At 40.6% G+C, this 25,762-nt stretch overlaps 1 long non-coding RNA gene across 2 annotated transcripts in view; it reads right to left on the minus strand.

Annotated features, from left to right (window-relative positions):
* Nucleotides 1-3,379: 3,379 nt before the first annotated feature.
* LOC148045776 (uncharacterized) overlaps nt 3,380-25,762 on the minus strand; it is a 138,726-nt gene continuing 116,343 nt past the window's right edge. For both annotated transcript variants that reach the window (XR_015696228.1, XR_015696229.1), the window contains 2 exons: nt 11,224-11,336; nt 3,380-4,608 (listed from right to left, as the gene is read on the minus strand). This is a non-coding gene — a long non-coding RNA (uncharacterized LOC148045776). The remainder of the gene's footprint in view (nt 4,609-11,223; nt 11,337-25,762) is intronic.

The following is a 25,762-nucleotide window of genomic DNA, read 5'->3' on the forward strand; positions in this document are numbered from 1 at the left end:
TGAACCCCCCCATACTCCTCCAGCCCCTATGCATGCACATTACCCCCTCACTTCCCCTTGCGTGCATGACCCCGCACATGCACAGATGAGACCCCACATGTGCATGCATGCATGACCCAGGCAAGTGCCCCACTCCCTGCTCATGTGTGTACAATCCCCACATGTGTGCCCTAGTTCCCCATGCATGCATGCATGGCAAAGACCCAAAAACCAGCTGGCCGGCGGGGGGCATGTGCATAGTGGAGCTGAGCTGGATGACAGCTTGCATACCCATAGAAAAGGCTCTGCATACCACCTGTGGCACACATGCCATAGGTTCGCCATAGGGTTTCCTGCCTAAACAAGAGGTTGAACTAGAAGACCTCCAAGGTCCCTTCCAACTCTATTTTTCTATTGTATTCTAAAATGATGGCTTATTGTGATGTGTGTCCTCTGCCACTAACAAGCATCACGTCCCCACCATTTTACATGACAGATGTTTCCATCATTGATCAAGATATCAACTATCCTTTTCAGGGTCTGTATTTATTCCCTGCTCAGAGGAAAGAGTTAAGACTTCTCCTTACCCAAATTGATAAATAAAATAAATGAGGACTATCTAACCATCTATCTCAACTTGTATACATGTGAGGCAGAAGAGGACAATGATTAAATCTTTTCAACTACTTGATGGAATTTAGAATGTATGCCTATTTTTACTACCATATAAACATAACCAAAATGCTATGGTTGAAGGTTTAATATTGTAATAGGTGGAGTGTTCTTCATTTAAAATTTAACTTTGCCATAAAATTATCTGGAATTTCATCCTTATCTCTCCCAGATTCCCTCCATTCTGTAATAATAGAATAATGTCTCAGTTTCATATGGACTTTTCCTCCCTCTCAGAGCATAGGTTTTGCCTATAGCTATAAAGCACAGACACTTGCAAACAGAAAAGTAAGGATGCAATTAGTTTCTTCCAGTATTTGAGGGTCTGTCACACAGAAGGAGGTCCGCTTATTCTCTACTTGAGGGCAGGACAAGAAGTAACAGATAGAAGATCATTAAAGAGAAATCCAACTTAGAATTAAGGAGAAATTTCCTGACAGTGAGAACAATTAATCAGTGGAATGGCTTACCTCTGGGAATTATAGGTGCTCCATCACTGGAGGTTTTCAAGAAGAGATTGGATAACCATTTTTCTGGAATGGTATTGGGACTTCTGTTTGATCAAGGGGTTGGATTAGAAAATTTCTAGAGTCCCTTCCATTATTCTACATTTTATATAACAGTTAAAAAAATAAAGGGTTTTAATTAAGATAGTAAAATTCAATATTAACTAGAAGAATAGAAAGAGTGAAAGGTGTAAAGGAGAAGGAAAAAACCTAGAAAAGGGGAAAGAAAGAGAAATGAAATAATATAGTAAAAAAGAGAAAAGTTATGTATAAAGAAGTGACTTCCAACCTTCTTCACAAGTATGAACAATTTTTGTAACTCTTCACTCCCTCTTAGTTTACATCTAAGATCTCTTCATCCAACACCTAATTTCTTATCTATAAACAATTCTATAAAGCATAGTTTTTCAGTCATAGTGTCAGCAGAAAGTCCATGCAAGAAATAACAACATAATGTTTTTAACCTTAATCAAATAAACCAACTTTATATTTCTTCCTTTTACTTGTATCATATAATTAAAGGCAAAGAACCAGGGAGTATCTTCCAACCCTGAAAAAACACTTAGAACACTATAAATGCATCATCATTATGATCATTTCCACTATAATCATAGAAGCATCAACACTACAAAAAACCTTAATGTCTCAAGGAGATAAAATAGTATTTTTCAAGCAATCCCATATGTAAAATCTGGAATGAAAAATGTAAATAAAAGAAGGAAATTAAGAAGAAACTGGTAGGAAGGGAAAGAGGAAGAGCATGAGCAAAGGAGAGGTAAAGGAAGAAGGAAGGGGAAAGAGAGGAGGAAGGAAGAAAGTAGAGAAAGAAGAGAGGGTGGAAAGAAAGAGGTAAGGAGAGGAGGATGGAAAGGAGAGAAATAGGAAGAAAGAGGGTAGGAAGGGGAAGAGGAAGAGCAGGAGTAGGAGAAAGGTACAGGAAGAAGGAAGGGAAAGGAGAGGAGGAAGGAAGAAAGTAGAGAAGGGAGGGAGGGAGAAAAGAAAGGGAAAATAAGGTGGTGTTATAACAGGAGGAAGGGATGGTAAACAAAGCAACCCAAACTGTATATTATAACCTATTAAATGAAATAATAAATGTACAAGAATGATAAATGTTAAAATACCTGTAACCAAACGACATACTGTATGTGATGATGGGTTTTTTCTCTTTTTTGTTTGTTCTTTTTTTCCTTTTTTGTTTTTGTTTTTTTATTGTTGTTTGTATGTGTTGTTTATGTAATATTTTTTTTAAAAAAGAGACTGTTTTACAATGGTTTCCATTGTATCTGGCTAGCCATTCATTGATCAGTTCTACTACTGAACAATCAATTGATTTCTCAATCAATCTATCCATTTAGTTGTCTAAAAGATCAATAAATACTGCCCATGTTTAAAAATAAACCAACTATTTGCTTTAAATCAACCTTTGCAGAAAACATGAAAGATCGCTACAACCTAAAAAAAACCATCAACTTAAAAAAAAATGATAACAAAAGAAATACTTAATGAAAAAATCCTGTTAATATTTTGTTTCATATCCAGATTTTAAAATCTGACCAGGTTTGTAGCCTCGTAATACCTACATTTTTGTGTATTGCAATCACCATAAAAGCAACCACTGGTGATTAGTCTGATACTGGCATGCAAAACTTGGAGGTATGAATTAGTAATTGTGGAAGAAACTTGCCAGTTTGTTATCTTCTTGATCTATTGGGCTGCAACTTACATCCTGCAACGGACATAAATATTAGCTATGTTGCCTGAGGATGATAGAAATTCTGGTCTATAAATGCTATAGATGATACATCTTCCCTTTATTTGTTGGCATTCTCAGAGTTGAGAACAATACCTAAAGGGATTAATTTGTTTAGTTCTCATCACATAAATCTCAAAATTGTGAGCTAATGTATCTGCAAGAAGTAACAAGTTTGGAAGGGCTGAAGTAGGATGTGGAAATCAACAAGATCAGGGGTGTCAAACTCGATTTCATTAAGGGCCACATCAGAGTTGTGTTTGACCTTGGGGGGTCAGGGTGGGTATGGCCAGCACTATGTCACTCATTTAGGGGGGCACCTGTGGTGGTCTGAGTGTTTTGCCAGTGAAAATGGGCTCCTGAACTCTGTTTCCAGCTGGGATCTGTTGGGAGAGCGAGTACGTTCAAAGAAGCGTTGTGAGAGTTGTTTTGGAGAACACACAAACCAGCCTACAGAGACACTGTAGTTTAAATAGGCTTTTACTTTCATGGAAATAGAGGTACCAGAGTGCATCAAACAGTCCAAGTCATACACAGATAAGACAGTCAGTCATCAACGTCTTTCAGTTAAGGGATACTCCAAATAACATAGTCCAGTATCTTATAATCAGTTCAGTACTCAAAGTTTGCTAGCAGTTGCAAAACTTACAATAGCTCATGGCATTTTCTAACAGCCAGCTTCCAAAACACTCAGATCAGATCAGCCCAGCATCTAACAGGGAGTTAACAGTCATTCTGGCTCCCTCTTATGGCAGATTGAGGAAACAGCAACCAATCACATTTTACAGTATGATTTAAAGAAACAGGTATAGCATTGTGACATGATTTATATATTGCCAACCCAACCGTTAGATTATATTCCTAACATGGCTTCCTGCAACCCACTGCCAGCAAAAACTGAGCTTGGGAGGGCTGCATATGGCCCTCACAAGCTCCATTTTTGCTGACAGAGGCCCTGCAGGTCTGTCTTTCGCTGTTTCCAGGGTGGGCCTATGGGCCAGATCTAAGCACCCCATGGGTCGAATCTGGTCCCTGGGTCTTGAGCTTGACACTCTTGAGCAAGATCCTGCTTTGTTTTCTGTGCCTTCTAGGGAGCTGCATTAAATCTCCTAGAAATCAGTTCCTTGGATATGGATTGGGTGAGCACATTCACATTTTGTTTCTAGCAAATGATGTGGAACAATCCACAGATGTTTTACAGTTCCCACTAAAGGCTATAGCCCTGAGACTTCTTGCTAGACCCTGTGCAAGGTCAGCCCCAGCTGCCCACTTGAAGTAGCAAATCCAGTGAAGCAAAGATTGTAACACAAAATTATGCAACAGGAAGGTGGCGTGCAACTAAACAGTAGTGTTTCTGACAGTAAAATAAGTTCAAAACCCGCCAAGTGGAGAAAATTACAATAAATTTCCAAGCTAAGAAGGCAAGATAGGAAAAAAAAACTAGTGTGAAGAACATTTTCAAGAAATTACGAGATAGCTTTTGTACACCATTCATTAGTTTAGGTGGCTTAGCTTTTAATTCCCTTATGATGTCCTCTATCCCAGATCCATCCTTTGTATACAAAGTGTTTGCTCATTGAATTGTTGGAAGAAACGTCCATTTGGGTTCAGTTCCGAGTGGGGAACTAAGACATTAGATTCATGGAAGTTGCTTAGAAAGAAGGTTTATTGATGATGGACAGGAGCACATGGTTTGAGGTCCTGGGAGAAAAAAAAGGAGGAGATTCTGAAAGTGCCTTGCTTATATGCCTTATATATCTTGGCTTTTAAACTTGAGCTTATATTCTGATTGGTTGTCAGACTCCCATGGGGCCTTGCAGGGCACCTTTTTAGGCTGACCTGAGTCCCAGGTTGACTCTTGCTGGATGATGATGTAATGAAAGGACTTTGGGCAATTCCTACTATGGCTCTGCCTGAAGGAGGTAGATCTTTGTTATGTAGAATAGACTGGATCAGGCCTTAATGGCCCATTGACAAAGATAGTGGGGGCGGCTGAGTTTCTGCCACCCTTTTAGGGGTAAATATTCTGCCCTTTTAATATTACCTAAAATATCTCATTTTCCGGGGAGAGAGGTGGGTGCTAACCAGAGGTAGGTTACTAGTTTGGACTGGTTCGGCCGAGAAGGTAGTAACTCAGCCGCCCATGCCCCTGAACTGGTTCTATTGGTGGCACCATCTTGGTTTTTTCCCTACTGAGAATGTGCGCATTGTGTGCCTGAAGCATATCCCTGAGCGAACCAGCAGTAGCCCACCCCTGATGCTAACTTCCTACAACTTGTACAGTAAGAAATCAACCCATGATCACCCATTTCCATCTCCTATAACAGTGATGGCTAACCTTTTTGGTGCCGAGTGCCCAGTGGAACCCCAAAAGGCAATGTGAGTGCCTCGCATGCATGTGTTCCCCATGCATACATCCTGCCCTCCATGTATGTGCATGTGCCTCCCCCCTGCATTCCCTCATGTCCACCACGCAACCTGTGGCATGTTTATGGCTTCCAGGTTAGTGCAGGAGGCTTTCCAGGCCCAAAACAGGGTGCGGGGGCACACGCCATGCACAGGAACCCCCCAAAGTGCAATGCAAGCACCCCCAGCACTTGCGCCCCACCCCCTGTGCATGCGCAGCAGAGACATGAAGACCAGCTGGCCGTCAGGAGGTGCGGTGCAGCTGGGCTGGGGCAATGGCTGGAGTTCCCACAGAGAGGACTCTATGTGCCACCTGTGGCATGGGTGCCATAGATTCACCAACACAGTCCTATAGTCCAAAGTTATTAACTTTTCATTCCACTGACCAGGAGAAGTCACAGAGGATCAAATGTCAGAATGGTAGCTGTGATCTTGTGACTGAAATCTCCTCCCTCCCCCCCCCCCACTGCACATTACATGTATTAAAGAAAAGGTGTGGGGGAAGCAAAGTTGTGAGTTCCTTCTGGACCTTTTGGATCCCCGTACAGTCATCCCCCACTCTTCCCCTGATATTTTTTCTTTTGGGGTGTACTGAAATTTCACAAGTCCCTTTCTGGCTTTTTTCCTCCTCCTTCCTGGCACAGACACCATATTTATATAAAACGGCTTTCCTAGGCTTTCATCAAAATCTGGGTTGCAAGCTTCTCCCGTGACATTAATTCTCTCCCCTCACCAAACTGCCACATCAATTCAGTACTTTATAAACTATTTCAGGGATCCGATTTATCAGGCCTGACAGAGCCTTGTGCTGAAATAAACAGTCACTGCCTCTGCCGAGCTCGCTCTGTGCCTCCTATTTATCATTATTTAATTCAACGGCCTAAAATTTTCTGACATTATTAATAGTAAGATGAATCGCTCGAAAACTACGGGATCTGTGACCAACCAGGCTGAAATAATCCATTTTGGAGAAAATGTCTACATGGAATTGCCTTCTCCACTGGGTTGGCTCCTATCATTAGCCGTTCCATATGCATGGATGGTGGGGAGCTGAGGCACCAAGTCTCCAAAGAGTTGAAGCCTTCAAGTCTTCCCCATTGAGGGGAAAATGAGAGAGGGGGGAAATGAACTAAGAAGCTTGGCCCTTAATACCTCTTATCAGCTGAATTCCAATCAGCTAATTTAATTTTTTTTTAAAAAAAAAATAACAGATTAACTTGTCTAAGGGTTGAACTCTGGGCACTAACTGGACTTGCAAATCCATTCATTCATTAGGAGGACTACATTACTTAGCTGGCTTGATGAAAGATAATCAGCTGCCTGGGATGTATACGTGCTCCTGCCAATATAATTTGCACCTCATTAGTGATATCGTTTCCTCCCTCCCTGTTTTGCTTAAATAGCAAGGATTTGATTGAGGGAAAACATTTTGCAAAGACTCCACACATATTATGTATAATAAATGCATGCCCTGGCCTCTCTTGTGCTGATCACTGATGGCATCCAGCATCCATCCTGAAAGATCACAGAGGTGAGGTGAGGGTTGAATGTCTTGCTGTCCCCCTCCACTCCCAGAGCCAAACAGCTGTGCGTATCTTCTGAGAGAGATGATGAGAAATACATGTGATTTATCAGGAGTGTGAGCCTGCTACCAGTTGTGGGTGGCCAATTGTTGTGAGCAATAAAGTGCATGATTGCAGCCTTGCTTGGATGAGAGTTGATTCAAATGCGCCAATGCAAAATCACATTTCAGAGAAACTGGCCTAGGAAACATCTTGACATGTCCACCCACAATTCACAAATAAAAATAGGGATAGGGTCAGAGTAGCTGCAAGGCAGTCCATCTTGGGGCTCGGCCTCATGGTCTCAGAATGAACAATTCTTTATTGGACCTAGTAAAGTTTTCTCTTCGTGTCACAAAATTCACTTAACTGGGTCAGGATTAATGGATTATGCAAAAAGCTTATGATAGACAGGACAGAGCCAGGGACCTTTTCAATTCCAAACAACATTGGTTGAATATATTTTTCTCAGTTTTCAAATTTTTCAGGGCTGTGGTTTGCAAAGGTAAAGGCTCCCCTTGCACATATGTGCTAGTTGTTCCTGACTCTAGGGGGCGGTGCTCATCTCCATTTCAAATCTGAAGAGCCAATGCTGTCCGAAGAAGTCTCCATGGTCATATGGCCGGCATGACTAAATGCGGAAGGGACACAGAATGATGTTACCTTTCCAAAGTCAATTCATAAAGTTGCTATGGTGAGGAAAGGTGGGGGGAGCACATTCTACACAAAGTTTCAGCTAGAATCGGAGATTACTGCAGCAGGTTTGGGAGGAGTGCACCTCATTGGGGAATGTGATTTATGACATAGAGTGAGGGGAGGGAAGGAACAGGGGTAATGTTCAGCTATAATTTAAATGAGGCTCAGAACTGACTGCAATAAGGTCTTGCCAAATTGTGCTCCTAATAAATGACTAGTTTTCTTTTGAAACTTGGCTCGAGGCTCTGAATCAATTAGGGCATTTTTCAAAAACCTGAAACCCACCAAAGGTGGTCCCTATTTTTCTATTTGTATTTTTACATGCTTTCAAACTGCTAGGTTGGCAGAAGCTGGGACAAGTAACGGGAACTCACTCTGTTACACAGCACTAGGGATTCGAACCACCGAACTGCCAACCTTTCTGATTAACAAAATATTGATTTTATGGGATCAGTTTTGGCAGTGTTGGAAGGAAAATCCATCTGGTTCAATTCCAAGCTGGGAGAAAAACATTAGAAACATGGAGGCTCTTTGGAAAGATGGTTTAATGATGAAGCAGGACCACCAATCACATGTGATTCTGGGCAGCTGACCCAACAAACTTGAACAAACTCAAGGAAGGCTTTGAATCCGATAACTGGTTCAAGAAACATTCTGATGAATGCAACATGAAGGATGGACTGGCTTGGGTGGGGGCTAAATTGTATGTTCCTGCTACCCTGAAACCGGTCGTTCTTCAATGGGCCCACAATTCAAGAAAGGCGGACCATTTTGGATTTGTGAAGACTTTGCATTTGATTAAGAAGCAGTTTTGGTTGCCTTCATTGAAAAAAGATATTGAGTCCTACATAGCCAGTTATCCCATCTGTGCAGCCGCAAAAAGAAACCTCAGAGTCTCCTCCAAAGTGGCCCATCCTTGAGACCCATGGAAGGAGATATCAATGGATTTTATAGTTGAATTACCAGAAAGTCTAGGATATACCGTTATTTGGGTTATCACTGATTTGTTTTCCAAACAGGTTCATTTTGTGCCTTGTTCCAAGATCCTGTCAGTGAAGTTGTTAGCTAAATTGTTTATTTCACATGTATGTGATATACATGGTGTGCCTGAATGCCTGAATGCACCATATATACATGGTGTGCCTGAATGCATAATTTCAGTCAGGGGGGTTCAATTCACCTCCCTCTTTTGGAAAGAATTCCTGAAATTGATTGGCTCTGCCCAAGAGCTAAGTTCTACCCACCATTCTCAAACTAATGGGGCTTGTGAATGGACTAACTCAGTTTGGAGCAGTACCTCCAATGTGTCATCAATTATCAACAGGATAATTGGTTGAACTGTTACCACATGCAGAGATGGCGTACAATAATTCTGTTCACAGCAGTACCGGCATGACCCCTTTCAAAGTTGTGTTTGGTCAGGACTTTGTACCTATTCCTGAATTGCCTCATGAAAAACTGCAAATTTTGTCCTTATCTTAGTGGAGTGATCAACTTTGGAAATTTTGGCCCATGACCTGCAAAACATCGGATGCAGCTCATGAAGCTCACAAAGAACAGGTGGATAAGAAATGGACTAAACCGAGAGAGTACAAAGTTGGGGATAGGGTGTTTTTATCCACTAAGTTCCTGCAAACCACCCCAAAATCGAAGAAGCTGGGTCCGAAGTATGTAGGACCATTCCCCATTGTGAAAATCATAAATCCTGTATCGGTAAAATTGGAGTTACCAAAGACCCTTAGAAGAATTTATCCTGTGTTTCATGTGAACTTGTTAAAACTGGAGCATACTTCTTCTTTTTGTCTGCCTCAACCACCTCCGGGAGAGCAACATTTTGAGGTTAAAGAAATCTTGGACTCCAGAAAACATAGGGGTCGCATTCAGTATTTGGTATCCTGGAAACATTTTCCTCCTTCTGAGGCAGAATGGGTTGACAAATCTCATGTTTGAACTCCCAGACTTTTATGGAAATTCTACTCCAGTTATCCTGATAAACCTTGATTTAATATATTCTAGTTTTGTATTGTTTGTTTTCCTTTTCTCTTTTTCTGCAGGGATGATATCTCACTTGAAGAAGGGCCAGATGTCAGCCTCTGCTTCGCTTGCTTGCTTTCAGCTGCCATGGAAACAGGGGGAGGGCATGGTATTTGGGATGGGAATAATTAGTACAGGAGGATTTGTCAAACAGGGAGTTTTGTTCTTACCATCGTCTGAGCAAGCTGATGGCCGATATTTGGACCTGGTGAAGGCCAACCATCCTGCAAACCACCTGATGATGCTACTTGAAGATGCAACCCACATGACACCGAAGGGAGATGCAGATTGCGCAATGGGGTGGGGGTTGTTGGAGGAAGTGGGCTGGGCAAAAGTTTGATATGTATGATTTTGCGTTTTTCTGCCTCAGATCTTGCTTTACTTCGCTGCTATGTATTCATAACCAGTAAAAGTACTTTTAATTCCACAAACATTGGAGTGAGAGGTTTTTTTCTTGGTTATTGAGGGAGGCATGCTTGACAAGAGCTATCTAGATACTTGTCTTCCTCTTTCAATAGGCTCTTTATCCCTAAAGTGCTGGCATCTGCTGTGGGGTATTAAGAAAGACTTATGGCTGCTTTGTGCCTCTAAAACATGCTTCTCCTTTTTTCCCTTTGGGAGAAATATAACATTGTGTCTTTTTTTCATATTTCCCAAAATATTTCATTTTTCTGGGTTGAGGGGGCACATTTATTTTTAACTGCATTTTAATTGATAGAGCAAAAAAAGCACAACCGAAAATGTCATAGTTGAAAACTATGTCATTGGTAATAAGCAATCACTGCAACAATCAAATTTAAAATATTTTCTCCCATGGAAATGATAATATTGCTTAGTGTTGAGTATGTTTTGAAATCTGGGTATATATGTATTTGTATTTAGGTGGTCCTTGATTGATAAACACAATTGGGACCAGAATTTGTTATTAAACAAGATAACATGGCAGATACACTAATCTCTTCCACAAGTGGGGGAAGCTCTCTTCTTTGGAATATAGGTGTGGTACAGAGTATTGTGAAACAGTGCTTTCTAAGCACCTGTCAAGAAAAATCCATCATATATTGACTATATAAATCAGTGATAGCAAACCTATGGCATGCATCCACAGGTGGCATGTAGAGCCCTCTCTGTGGGCACGCCAGCCGTCGCCCCAGCCCAGCTCAACCATGCATGCACATGCACCTCCTGCCAGCCAGATGGTCTTTGGGTCTCTGCCATGCATGTGGGGGGGGGAATGTGGGAGATGCACATGCGAGGGGGAAGGGCACATGTATGTGGGTGCTAAGATTGCATTTTGGGGGCTCACACAGCACCCCACATCCCGTTTTGGGCCTGGAAAGCCTCCTGCACCAACCTGGAAACCAAAAATGGGTGGGGGTGAGAAGCATGCACAGGGAAGCATGGGGGGGGGAGAGAGAATCTGATCATATTCATGATCATTGAGAATGTAATTGTGATGTGCTTTTCCAACACTAAATATGTAGCAAGGGAAGGAGCTTTGATCGTCTACATATTCACTTTTTGCTCTCCTAATATCTTGGAGGAAACCCAATCCAACTAGAAGAAACACCAATACCATATATCCTCTTTATATAATTATTTAGATAAAATTGGGTACCAGGTTATGATGCATCCTTTCCCTTCACCAAAGACAATGATCATCAGGAGATCTGGAAGCTATGTTGAGTTAGATCCAAGTCACAAGTAATCCAGTGATTCATGTTGCTTGAACTGAAAAGAGAAAAAAAAACTCTTTGTATAGGTGCATATATACACACACTGAAACATGGAATATAAGAAGCATGAATTCAGGAAAACTTGCAATTGTCGAAGTGGAAATGAAGCAGACCAAATTGGTTGTCTTAGTAATATGTGACCTTAACTGAATTTGAATGTGTCACTTTAACTTAGCCATCAGGCCATGAATTCATCAGAAGGAATTGTATTAAAAATGTACTTAACAGAACAACAATAAGTATGTGCTTATCTATAACTAAATAAAAAATAGGATTGTATCTATTACAATTATGAGTTATCCTTCAAACACCTATGTTAGATTAGAACAGGGGTTGGCAATCTTAAAAAGTCATTTGGACCCATTTCCCACAGAAAAGAAAACACTGGGAGCCACAAAACCCTTCCCATGCCTGACTATTTCCTGAGCGGACATAAAACTAGTACATGTAGTTAAAGTAAGCATTCTGTTTTCTTCTGAAACTTTTCTTTTCTTGGATTTTACCATGTTTGGCCTACTAGGGGTTGAGAAGCTCAAGAAATCATATTCCAAAAAGTGTCACACATTGGCTGGTGTAACACATATTTTCAGCAACAGGGAGCCACAGCAGAGGGATAAAAGAGCCACATGCAGCTCCAGAAATTGTTGACCCTTAGATTAGAAGAAAGTGAAAGAATCACTGCACAACATGGACGTTAAGTCTTCAGTCATTTGTCTTAAACTTGCATACTGTATATATCCTTGGTGTGAGGAACACTTGCATAATGCATTGTAGCGTACAAGGATTTGTATTTACTGGAGTTCTGCATTAAATCTTTGGTGTGGGAAGAAAAATCTTACTCCCTTTCAAGCAACAAAATTGAGGAGAAGGATTTCTGGAACTTCACTGTAAATCAGAATTCAGACTTTATTTTAGCTGAAAATCAGATCACATAGCTCACAACATACCTTCCTCTTTAAACAGAGACTTGTACCTGCCCAGATGCAAATAAATGTTTTTTTAAATGTAAAGGGTAAACACAGATTTGTAAATCTTATATTTTTGTATTTACCCAAATCAGTCCCATTAGTCTCGTTCCACAGAACTTGCCACCAATTGTAGAAGTTATTTTTTGGAAATAGGTTTTAATTTAATTTATTGGTAACAGACAGCACTAAGTAAAGCTATGGCTTTCCCACTTGTTAGAAATCAAAAGAAATGACCCATCACTTCTACCTTGTCCAATAGGAAGAACATCCTTCATCTACCTTATTTAATAGGAAATAGGGAGTAGGCTGCCACATTAGTGACTTCAGAACACAACAAAAGTAAGTAAGTCACTTGTTCCTTATTATTCAGGGAAGACTACAAGGCAGTTCATTTTGTTCACTCATGTGCGCTATCCATGATATACCACAGGGGACAGATTAGCTTTGCACCAGCTGGCTAGCAATGTTGGGAGGATATTGGGTCATCCAGGTTTTCTTCTGCCGATTTTGCCTCACATCCAGGCAAGTCCAGTGCCAGCTCCCACTTCCAGACTGAGCACTGCTAGCTTTTCCCACTGGAATGCTACCTATTGATCTAGTTGCATTGTTACATGCTTTCAAAATGCTAGGTGGGCAGGAGCTAGGGGCAAATGATAGGAGCTTACTCCTGTAATGCCATGGGCTTGACTACCAGAGCGCCAACTATCTCTGGCAGACAAATCCAGTGTTTTTAAACCACCAGTGGTTTGAAAATAGTCTTTAATCCAAATAACATTTTCTAGAAACTGATCCCTTTTTTAGTTTTTTTTTTGTGTCAAATTCTTTTAATGCTGTCATTTTGTTTCTGAGTCAATTAATGACAATGAATATCCAAGGCTGAGAATACCTGGACTGTATTGACTACTTAGAACTTCTTTGTACTTGTATGGACTTTACCACATGGCACATCTCTTTTAGAATCTATGAATAAGACTTGTATTCTTTCTACGGGTGACATGATAGCAGTATTCTGATATCTCAGGGGCTGCCACAAAGAAGAGGGAGTCAAGCTATTGTCCAAAGCCCCTGAGGGTAGAACAAGAAGCAATGAGTGGAAACTAATCAAGGAGGGAAGCAATCTAGAACTGAGGAGAAATTCCCTGACAGTTAGAACAATTAATCAGTGGAACAACTGGCCTCCAGAGGTTGTGAATGCTCCAACACTGCAAGTCTTTAAGAAGATGTTGGATAGCCATTTGTCTAAAGTGGAGTAGAGTTTCCTACCTAAGCAAAGGGTTGGATTAGAAGACCTCCAAGGTCCCTTCAATCCAGAGGTGGATTCCTACTGGTTCAGACCAGTTCTTCCAAATGAGTAGTGCTGGCTCCAAGCAGAGAGCAAACCGGTTCTCTGTTTTTGCCAAAAGGGAGCCTGCCCTTCCACCCCTGGGCTATACTTACCTTTATTCCAGCTTCCAAAGCCCAGCTGATCTGGAGCGGCTGCTTCTCAGCTGTTTTCCCTTTTTTCTGACTAATTTTTGCTCAACTGCGCACACACTCAGCGAACCCGCTAGTAAACCAGTTAGGAACCCACTACTGCCTCCAACTCTGTTCTTCTATTCTATTCTTTTACAGAACTTCTAGAGGTTTTCCCTCTTGGTCTGGTTAATGATGATGTCAACATTCTGGCAATGCAAAATTTGGAAGCTGCTCCACTCATCTTCTTAGCAATGTGTAGCTAAGATAGTTCCACCTGAGGTCATACAGCTGTTCATTACAAGTTTCTGACTATGATTTTGTCTAGAACTTAACCTAGGAACTTTTTCCTAGCTGGAAGGAAGAGCCAAGTTAAATTAGGATTCATAAAAATAATATAGAGTAGCTCATCACATTACATAATCTTTTTGATCTAGTTGCTAAGGCTCCAAGCTAGAAACCAGGAGATAATGGTCCCACCTTAGGCACAAAGCTAGCTGGATGGGCCAGCCATCTCTCTCAGCCCTAGGAAAAGGCAGTGGAAAACCAGTTCTGAAGACTTGTCAAGAAAAATTCAGGGACATGTCCAAGAAGTTCCCAGGTGTTAATAAGGGGAGGGGGAGGGAGAGAGGATGGAAAGAAAGAAAGAAGGAAGAAAGAAAGAAAGAAAGAAAGAAAGAAGGAAGGAAGGAAGGAAGGAAGGAAGGAAGGAAGGAAGGAAGGAAGGAAGGAAGGAAGGAAGGAAAGACAGACTAAAATGATGCAAAATGCAAAAATGTTGCTTTAGTTTTTAAGAAACAAAAATCCCTGTAGAGGAATATGAGTCAAACAGATAAATGGCAAACAACAGATTTGATAGACATGTTTAGCTTATTGCATGTAATAAAATTTCAATAGAATGCTTCTTTTGAAGGAAACACAGATTGAATAAAGTTGAATCATTCTATGACAAAGTGGTACACTAGAAAAACACATTGGACTGAACATTAATTCATGAACTTTTATAATTGTGGGTAGTAACATATACAAAAAAGTCCCTTTTCTTTTGATTGGGGCAACTAATCAGTTTAAATCAGGCTCTTCTGCCCCCTTCAAATCAAATCATTAGGATGGTTTTGTTCCCCGGTTCAACTGATGTAACGCTTTAAACTGCATTACAATCAGTTCTCTCATACGCCTCTAAAGTCACCTAAAGTAAACATGGAGAATAATACTATTAAATTTTTGCAAGAACTCCAGTTGCTGCTAAACAGGATGGGGGGAGGCTGGCAGGGGAGGATTGCTCACTCATAGTCAACTCACCACTAGGGTTACACCACAAAACCACGTTTGACTAAAGGGCGCTCGACGAAACCGCATAGCTGACGTCATCACAGCGCGACAACAGCGCGGAGAAAAAAGCACGCTGTAAACACTAAACCTAAAATTAACCCCTAAACCTAAACCTAACCCCCCTAAACCTAATCCTAAACCTAACCCTAAACCTAACCCTAAACCTAACCCTAAACCTAACCCTAAACCTAACCCTAAACCTAACCCTAAACCTAACCCTTAACCTAACGCTAAACCTAATCCTAACCCTTAACCTAACCCTAAACCTAACCCTAACCCTAACCCTAACCCTTAACCTAACCCTAAACCTAACCCTAAACCTAACCCTAACCCTAACCCTAACCCTTAACCTAACCCTAAACCTAACCCTAACCCTTAACCTAACCCTAAACCTAACCCTAAACCTAACCCTTAACCTAACCCTAAACCTAACCCTAACCCTAACCCTAACCCTAACCCTAACCCTAACCCTAAACCTAAACCTAAACCTTACCTTAACTTGAATCGGCTTGCTTTCAAAGCGCTATTTAAAGCGCCCTTCTTTCTCCGCGCTCGCTGTTGTCGCCCTGTTGATGACGTCAGCAACGCGGTTTAATCGGGCGCTCTTTAGTCGAGTGCAGTTTTGTCGTGCCACGCACCACTAGCACTTTGAATATTAATTTGAGTCCATCAACAAAAGAAAAAAAAAGAAAAAAGAACTAGTTATCAATACTGGTGGGTGCTTTATCTTTGTAAATAAGACTACTGGATTTTCAGACAACTCTATAGTCCATCTCCGGTTATTTTTATAGCTATCAACTATATTAGGGGGGTAATGATGGTAAGAGGGTGGGTTCTATTGTTGTTAATTTGGAACTGGCCAGAATTTGATCTACGGTGAACAGTTGTATAAACATTTTAAACCAAAATAAATAAATAAGTAAATAATCTGTTTTTTATATATATATATATATATATATATATATATATATATATATATATATATATATATATATATATATATATATATATATATATATATATATATATATATATATATATATATATATATATATATATATATATATATATATATATATATATATATATATATATATATATACTTAAAGTCACAACCCCTGGTATGCCCAAGTGTGGGAGGAAGGTCACACTTCCACTCTCTGTCATTAGGCTCGTCACAAGAGTCCATCCAGACAGAAACCCAATATTTTTACTGTTGCCTTTTTGTTATATTTGTGTTTTTATTTGTGCTGATAAATAAATAAAGGAAGACTAGTATAGATCTATTTCAAGCTATTTAGCTCTCATCAGCTAGCCATATCCTTACTGGGATTCGAACCTGTGCTCTATTGCCTTCCCAGGCAGGGAGTTAACCATTTGAGCTACAGAGAACGACTCCTTTTATCAGCCAGCCAGGGTGGGAGGTATATACTTAAAGTCACAACCCCTGGTATGCCCAAGTGTGGGAGGAAGGTCACACTTCCACTCTCTGTCATTAGGCTCGTCACAAGAGTCCATCCAGACAGAAACCCAATATTTTTACTGTTGCCTTTTTGTTATATTTGTGTTTTTATTTGTGCTGATAAATAAATAAAGGAAGACTAGTATAGATCTATTTCAAGCTATTTAGCTCTCATCAGCTAGCCATATCCTTACTGGGATTCGAACCTGTGCTCTATTGCCTTCCCAGGCAGGGAGTTAACCATTTGAGCTACAGAGAACGACTCCTTTTATCAGCCAGCCAGGGTGGGAGGTATATACTTAAAGTCACAACCCCTGGTATGCCCAAGTGTGGGAGGAAGGTCACACTTCCACTCTCTGTCATTAGGCTCGTCACAAGAGTCCATCCAGACAGAAACCCAATATTTTTACTGTTGCCTTTTTGTTATATTTGTGTTTTTATTTGTGCTGATAAATAAATAAAGGAAGACTAGTATAGATCTATTTCAAGCTATTTAGCTCTCATCAGCTAGCCATATCCTTACTGGGATTCGAACCTGTGCTCTATTGCCTTCCCAGGCAGGGAGTTAACCATTTGAGCTACAGAGAACGACTCCTTTTATCAGCCAGCCAGGGTGGGAGGTATATACTTAAAGTCACAACCCCTGGTATGCCCAAGTGTGGGAGGAAGGTCACACTTCCACTCTCTGTCATTAGGCTCGTCACAAGAGTCCATCCAGACAGAAACCCAATATTTTTACTGTTGCCTTTTTGTTATATTTGTGTTTTTATTTGTGCTGATAAATAAATAAAGGAAGACTAGTATAGATCTATTTCAAGCTATTTAGCTCTCATCAGCTAGCCATATCCTTACTGGGATTCGAACCTGTGCTCTATTGCCTTCCCAGGCAGGGAGTTAACCATTTGAGCTACAGAGAACGACTCCTTTTATCAGCCAGCCAGGGTGGGAGGTATATACTTAAAGTCACAACCCCTGGTATGCCCAAGTGTGGGAGGAAGGTCACACTTCCACTCTCTGTCATTAGGCTCGTCACAAGAGTCCATCCAGACAGAAACCCAATATTTTTACTGTTGCCTTTTTGTTATATTTGTGTTTTTATTTGTGCTGATAAATAAATAAAGGAAGACTAGTATAGATCTATTTCAAGCTATTTAGCTCTCATCAGCTAGCCATATCCTTACTGGGATTCGAACCTGTGCTCTATTGCCTTCCCAGGCAGGGAGTTAACCATTTGAGCTACAGAGAACGACTCCTTTTATCAGCCAGCCAGGGTGGGAGGTATATACTTAAAGTCACAACCCCTGGTATGCCCAAGTGTGGGAGGAAGGTCACACTTCCACTCTCTGTCATTAGGCTCGTCACAAGAGTCCATCCAGACAGAAACCCAATATTTTTACTGTTGCCTTTTTGTTATATTTGTGTTTTTATTTGTGCTGATAAATAAATAAAGGAAGACTAGTATAGATCTATTTCAAGCTATTTAGCTCTCATCAGCTAGCCATATCCTTACTGGGATTCGAACCTGTGCTCTATTGCCTTCCCAGGCAGGGAGTTAACCATTTGAGCTACAGAGAACGACTCCTTTTATCAGCCAGCCAGGGTGGGAGGTATATACTTAAAGTCACAACCCCTGGTATGCCCAAGTGTGGGAGGAAGGTCACACTTCCACTCTCTGTCATTAGGCTCGTCACAAGAGTCCATCCAGACAGAAACCCAATATTTTTACTGTTGCCTTTTTGTTATATTTGTGTTTTTATTTGTGCTGATAAATAAATAAAGGAAGACTAGTATAGATCTATTTCAAGCTATTTAGCTCTCATCAGCTAGCCATATCCTTACTGGGATTCGAACCTGTGCTCTATTGCCTTCCCAGGCAGGGAGTTAACCATTTGAGCTACAGAGAACGACTCCTTTTATCAGCCAGCCAGGGTGGGAGGTATATACTTAAAGTCACAACCCCTGGTATGCCCAAGTGTGGGAGGAAGGTCACACTTCCACTCTCTGTCATTAGGCTCGTCACAAGAGTCCATCCAGACAGAAACCCAATATTTTTACTGTTGCCTTTTTGTTATATTTGTGTTTTTATTTGTGCTGATAAATAAATAAAGGAAGACTAGTATAGATCTATTTCAAGCTATTTAGCTCTCATCAGCTAGCCATATCCTTACTGGGATTCGAACCTGTGCTCTATTGCCTTCCCAGGCAGGGAGTTAACCATTTGAGCTACAGAGAACGACTCCTTTTATCAGCCAGCCAGGGTGGGAGGTATATACTTAAAGTCACAACCCCTGGTATGCCCAAGTGTGGGAGGAAGGTCACACTTCCACTCTCTGTCATTAGGCTCGTCACAAGAGTCCATCCAGACAGAAACCCAATATTTTTACTGTTGCCTTTTTGTTATATTTGTGTTTTTATTTGTGCTGATAAATAAATAAAGGAAGACTAGTATAGATCTATTTCAAGCTATTTAGCTCTCATCAGCTAGCTAGATCTATACTAGTCTTCCTTTATTTATTTATCAGCACAAATAAAAACACAAATATAACAAAAAGGCAACAGTAAAAATATTGGGTTTCTGTCTGGATGGACTCTTGTGACGAGCCTAATGACAGAGAGTGGAAGTGTGACCTTCCTCCCACACTTGGGCATACCAGGGGTTGTGACTTTAAGTATATACCTCCCACCCTGGCTGGCTGATAAAAGGAGTCGTTCTCTGTAGCTCAAATGGTTAACTCCCTGCCTGGGAAGGCAATAGAGCACAGGTTCGAATCCCAGTAAGGATATGGCTAGCTGATGAGAGCTAAATAGCTTGAAATAGATCTATACTAGTCTTCCTTTATTTATTTATCAGCACAAATAAAAACACAAATATAACAAAAAGGCAACAGTAAAAATATTGGGTTTCTGTCTGGATGGACTCTTGTGACGAGCCTAATGACAGAGAGTGGAAGTGTGACCTTCCTCCCACACTTGGGCATACCAGGGGTTGTGACTTTAAGTATATACCTCCCACCCTGGCTGGCTGATAAAAGGAGTCGTTCTCTGTAGCTCAAATGGTTAACTCCCTGCCTGGGAAGGCAATAGAGCACAGGTTCGAATCCCAGTAAGGATATGGCTAGCTGATGAGAGCTAAATAGCTTGAAATAGATCTATACTAGTCTTCCTTTATTTATTTATCAGCACAAATAAAAACACAAATATAACAAAAAGGCAACAGTAAAAATATTGGGTTTCTGTCTGGATGGACTCTTGTGACGAGCCTAATGACAGAGAGTGGAAGTGTGACCTTCCTCCCACACTTGGGCATACCAGGGGTTGTGACTTTAAGTATATACCTCCCACCCTGGCTGGCTGATAAAAGGAGTCGTTCTCTGTAGCTCAAATGGTTAACTCCCTGCCTGGGAAGGCAATAGAGCACAGGTTCGAATCCCAGTAAGGATATGGCTAGCTGATGAGAGCTAAATAGCTTGAAATAGATCTATACTAGTCTTCCTTTATTTATTTATCAGCACAAATAAAAACACAAATATAACAAAAAGGCAACAGTAAAAATATTGGGTTTCTGTCTGGATGGACTCTTGTGACGAGCCTAATGACAGAGAGTGGAAGTGTGACCTTCCTCCCACACTTGGGCATACCAGGGGTTGTGACTTTAAGTATATACCTCCCACCCTGGCTGGCTGATAAAAGGAGTCGTTCTCTGTAGCTCAAATGGTTAACTCCCTGCCTGGGAAGGCAATAGAGCACAGGTTCGAATCCCAGTAAGGATATGGCTAGCTGATGAGAGCTAAATAGCTTGAAATAGATCTATACTAGTCTTCCTTTATTTATTTATCAGCACAAATAAAAACACAAATATAACAAAAAGGCAACAGTAAAAATATTGGGTTTCTGTCTGGATGGACTCTTGTGACGAGCCTAATGACAGAGAGTGGAAGTGTGACCTTCCTCCCACACTTGGGCATACCAGGGGTTGTGACTTTAAGTATATACCTCCCACCCTGGCTGGCTGATAAAAGGAGTCGTTCTCTGTAGCTCAAATGGTTAACTCCCTGCCTGGGAAGGCAATAGAGCACAGGTTCGAATCCCAGTAAGGATATGGCTAGCTGATGAGAGCTAAATAGCTTGAAATAGATCTATACTAGTCTTCCTTTATTTATTTATCAGCACAAATAAAAACACAAATATAACAAAAAGGCAACAGTAAAAATATTGGGTTTCTGTCTGGATGGACTCTTGTGACGAGCCTAATGACAGAGAGTGGAAGTGTGACCTTCCTCCCACACTTGGGCATACCAGGGGTTGTGACTTTAAGTATATACCTCCCACCCTGGCTGGCTGATAAAAGGAGTCGTTCTCTGTAGCTCAAATGGTTAACTCCCTGCCTGGGAAGGCAATAGAGCACAGGTTCGAATCCCAGTAAGGATATGGCTAGCTGATGAGAGCTAAATAGCTTGAAATAGATCTATACTAGTCTTCCTTTATTTATTTATCAGCACAAATAAAAACACACACACACACACATATATATATATATATATATATATATATATATATATATATATATATATATATATATATATATATATATATATATATATATATATATATATATATATATATATATTCTGCCTTTATTAATTTTCTAAACAACTCAATGTGATGAATATGCTTTCCTATTCCTATTGCTCCAACAACTATTCTGTGGGATGGGTTGGTCTGAGAGAATTACTGACCCAAAGCCACCCATCTGGCTTTCATGCCTAAATCAGGATTAGAACTCATGGTCACCTGGTTTCTAATCTGGTGCCTTAACCACTTAGCCAAACTGGTTCAATTGAACCAGTGTTTACTGCTCTATCAAAGCAGTATGTACTGCTTTCATACTCATAAATTCAGAATCAAACTAACAAAAAAAAATCAAGAATCTTGCAGCTAATTTTTTTTTAATTAAAAGCTAGAAGATTTCATGAGCTGCAGTTCCCTTTATCAGATGCACACTGACAAAAGCTTATGCTGCATTTGTAGGCTGGGAAAAGTGCTGCCAGATAGACTAACACATCTTTCTCCTTTCCACTTATAATTCCCTCAAGGTGAGAAAAAGATCATGCTTATGCAAGGTGATTTTTAAAGGAATGCCATCTTTGGATGGATTTGATAGGCAGACTGATGAGTGATTCAACTGATTCAGTTGTACTGAATGGAACAGTAGGGAGTTTTATGCCCTGGTTATAACTGGATGAATGTTAACATTACGCCCGATGTACAGTACTTAAGATGTGAAATACTTTGTTGAAGATTGAGATCCACCCCGGAACCTGCAAGTCTACAGGTGTGCTTCTTCATTGGATTATTGACATATATCCACATACACAAATGCATTTCATTTTTTTTAAATCTATTTTTGATGTATCTTAAGCTGCTAATTACCTTTTCTATGGGAGTTCTTTAAAAATCATCTGAATAGAATAGGATAGGATAGGATAGGATAGGATAGGATAGGATAGGATAGGATAGGATAGGATAGGATAGGATAGGATAGTGTTAGATACTTGCTTCAGCTACAGTGGTTTCCACCAAGGTCCTCTGTTCCATTAGGAACAGGGGTTTAATCTCATTGGTTGAAGGGTCTGACAGCTCCCTATAAAAGGGCTGCTGTCAGACTCAACCTTCGCTGGATTGTTCTCACTTGTTGCATTTAATAAAGAGCTGTTGTTACCATTAGCCTGTGTGTGCCTATTCATTACCCAATCTAACAGATAGGATAGGATAGGATAGGATAGGATAGGATAGGATAGGATAGGATAGAATAGAATAGAATAGAATAGAATAGAATAGAGTAGAATAGAATAGAATAGAATTCCTTACTGGCCAAGTGTGATTGGACACACAAGGAATTTGTCTGGTGCAGATGCTCTCAGTATAGATAAAAAGAAAAGATACATTCATCAAGAAACATAAGATACAACACTTAATGATAGTCATAGGGTACAAATAAGCAATCAGGAAACAATATCAATATAAATCGTAAGGATACGAGCCGCAAAGTTACAGTCCTGCAGTCGTTAGTGGGAAAAGGAAATGGGGATTTTGCAGTATCCTTTCCCAGCCACACCCACCAAGCCATGCCCACAGAACTAGTAGTAAAAAATATTGAATCCCACCACTGTACTGTATGTAGTGTCTGTATTAATGTCAGAAACACCTATAAAGCTAACTGACCAGTACTTCTGGATTGAAAGTACTTGTAGTTACACTATTGCCAAGGGATAGCCAATTGTCAAAAGTAATACAATCTTCAGTCTGGGCTTTTGTATGTACTGTATCTTCTGTATCAGAACCAAATTGAAACTACTGCGAAGGGCTTTGATAAGAATAGGGCTAAAAAGGCAATGAGAATGATCAGGACAATGGGGGGAAACACAACTCTTAATAGCAATATAGCAATAGCAGTAGACTTATATACCGCTTCATAGGCCTTTCAGGCCTCTCTAAGCGGTTTACAGAGAGTCAGCATATTGCCCCCAACAATCTGGGTCCTCATTTTACCCACCTCGGAAGGATGGAAGGCTGAGTCAACCCTGAGCCGGTGAGATTTGAACCGCTGACCTGCTGATCTAGCAGTAGCCTGCAGTGCTGCATTTAACCACTGCGCCACCTTGGCTCTGACAAACAGTGCCACCAGTTGAATGTTTCCTGTGAAGTCTAGATACCTCTCTCTTGGGGAGGGCTTAAGTTTAAGTTCTTGCAATGAGCAAGTGGCTGTTCTACAATGGCCTCTTCCAATTTTAGGGATTTGATCATGTGGACCACTAATGTGTGGCACTGTCCCAATATCAGATGTAAAAAAAAAAAAGCCAATTTCTAGAGGCCAACTGAATTCCCATAAAAAGTGCAATGAGGGAGAATAATTAGAATTGAAGACTGGTGTTTTTTAGAAACAAGAAAAAGAGCGAAGTCAACGGGATGCATTCATCGAATTATCTCCCATTTGACCTCCAATATTATTGCAAATGAGAGAAAATGCTTTCAGTGCTGTCAAATGAAATCATAATGTGCAGCAAAATGAATGAAAAGCAATTACATTTCTTCACAAGTCTGGATATTTCCCAGCCTGTCCTATTAACTGATGGTTTTACAGAGAAAGGTGGGCAAAATTGGATCATTTATTGAAGATGCTTCTCAAATCAGACCTTCAAAATTCCCTCTCTTACAGATAAAGTCTTCCTCAAGAGTTTGGCTGTGCTCTTAACAACAGTAAGGAGAAATCATAATCTTCTTTCAGGGTGTTTCTTCAATATTCTAGTTTTCCACATGGGGAGGCCTTTTTTTTACAATTTCACAACATATACACAGATTTAACCATAGTTTATAGAATCTATAGAACGAGCAAAAGATCACCCAGGCCAAAAATGAAATCCAAGCACCTCTCCACCAACAATCAGCATCCATAGATTAACTCCAAGGTTAACATCAGACCAACAATCAAGGAAACCATACCCCAATCAAGAAACTGCCCAAAAAGCCACAGCAAACAGCCCACCCAAAAATCTTTAAGACCACTCCCAGCAACACTGGCAGGGCAAGCCACTAGGATATAAACTGAGAATAAACAGCATTCCTTACTAGAACTGATAATGTTACCTAATTTGAGTAATGAAATGTCTGCAAGGAAAGAAGCAAGCTCAGAGAGCACTAAGGACCCCTCATATTCATCGGAGAAATATTGGTATTGTGATTATTATTATTATTATTTTTAAAAAAGAGTTATACAAGCTGAATTTTCTTAATAGACAGTTTTCCAAGGATCATAGGATTCATCAAATTTCCCTCCAATGGCAAAGGAAGAAGAAAGGGGGGGGGGGGGAATATGGTTGTATTGTTTTAAAGATTCCTGAACTAGAGAGAGAAAAGTTTTTCAGTGTGCAACACACTGTCTTTTTAGTAGCTTCGCCAGGGAACTGTAATCAAATGACAGGCAATTGAATTAATTTGCAAAGGTATGTGACCATACTTAACAACCTTGGCAACATGTGCTGTTTCCTGATTCAGAGCCAAGATTTACATAATTATTTCTAATTTTAAGCTGTCAAGTCTGACACCTTTCCTAGGAGTCTATCTCTGAACTCACGTTTGCCCTGATAAGAATTTAGCCTTATTTTCTCTAGTTTTTTAAGCCCACAACCTTTTCTTCCATGTTCCTCGCTTTCACCCCTACCCACCATTGCAAAATTAAATTTCATTGAGAAAGCAAATTCCAAATAGAATGATCTTTACTGGAGCCTATTCCCATCCAAAAAATCTTGTCTTTCATATTTCAAGATTCTAGCCCCCAGGGCTGCTGAAGTAGCCTATTTCCCCAAGAATAAGACAGGGTCTTATTTCCTTTTGACCCCCATAATAAGGGATTGGCCTTATTATTGGGGGGGGGCTTATTATTTTCTAGCATTTCTGGCAGGTGAGAAGCGAGATGCGCATCTTACCTTTCCAGCTCCATCACATTCCTCACCATTTTGGCCAAGGAAACCGTTCTCATGAGTTCAAACTTCTTGAACTCGCGAGAAGGATTTTTTACAATGGGTTTCCCTGGACAGAATGGCAAGGAATGAAATAAAGCTGCCAGTGTCCAGTAAAATACACATCTTACACTAGGGTGCAATTTGGGGGGGGGGGCAGATAGAACGCAAGGCGCGGTGGGCTTTCTTTTTGCTGCTCTTTTTGTGCAGCCATCACTGTTACCACTAGGTACAATAATTGCATGTGGGGTGCATGGGGAATATCCCCCCTTTCTGGAAGCAACTAGAAAAAATGGTGGGGACCAGCTGCATATGCATTTAAGTAGTTTAATAACTAGTTTAATAACACACACACACCCCTATAATTTGGGGTGGGCCTTGTCCCATGCACGGAAAAGCCTGATTAGGCTTAGTATCAGGACATGTCATATTTTTGAGCAAATATGCAGAGGTGGGTTCCTACCAGTTCGCACCTATTCGGTAGAACCGGTTCATCAAATCTACCGAACCGATTAGAAGAGGTTCCACCAGTGGACCCGGAAAACAGGCCACACCTACAGAAGAGGTTCCAAAAAATTTTGAAACCCACCACTGGTCCTTGGATATGATTATTCTACACTATCAGGCTCATATTTATAAAACTCAGTGCCTCTGTGGAAGGTAAGGATGACCACTGCGTTTGTGGTGCAAT

This window comes from Thamnophis sirtalis, unplaced genomic scaffold, assembly GCF_051295495.1.
Source record: "Thamnophis sirtalis isolate CommonGarterSnake01/CBP01778 unplaced genomic scaffold, rThaSir2_p1.2 scaffold_4, whole genome shotgun sequence".
NCBI classification, from domain to species: Eukaryota; Metazoa; Chordata; class Lepidosauria; order Squamata; family Natricidae; genus Thamnophis; species Thamnophis sirtalis.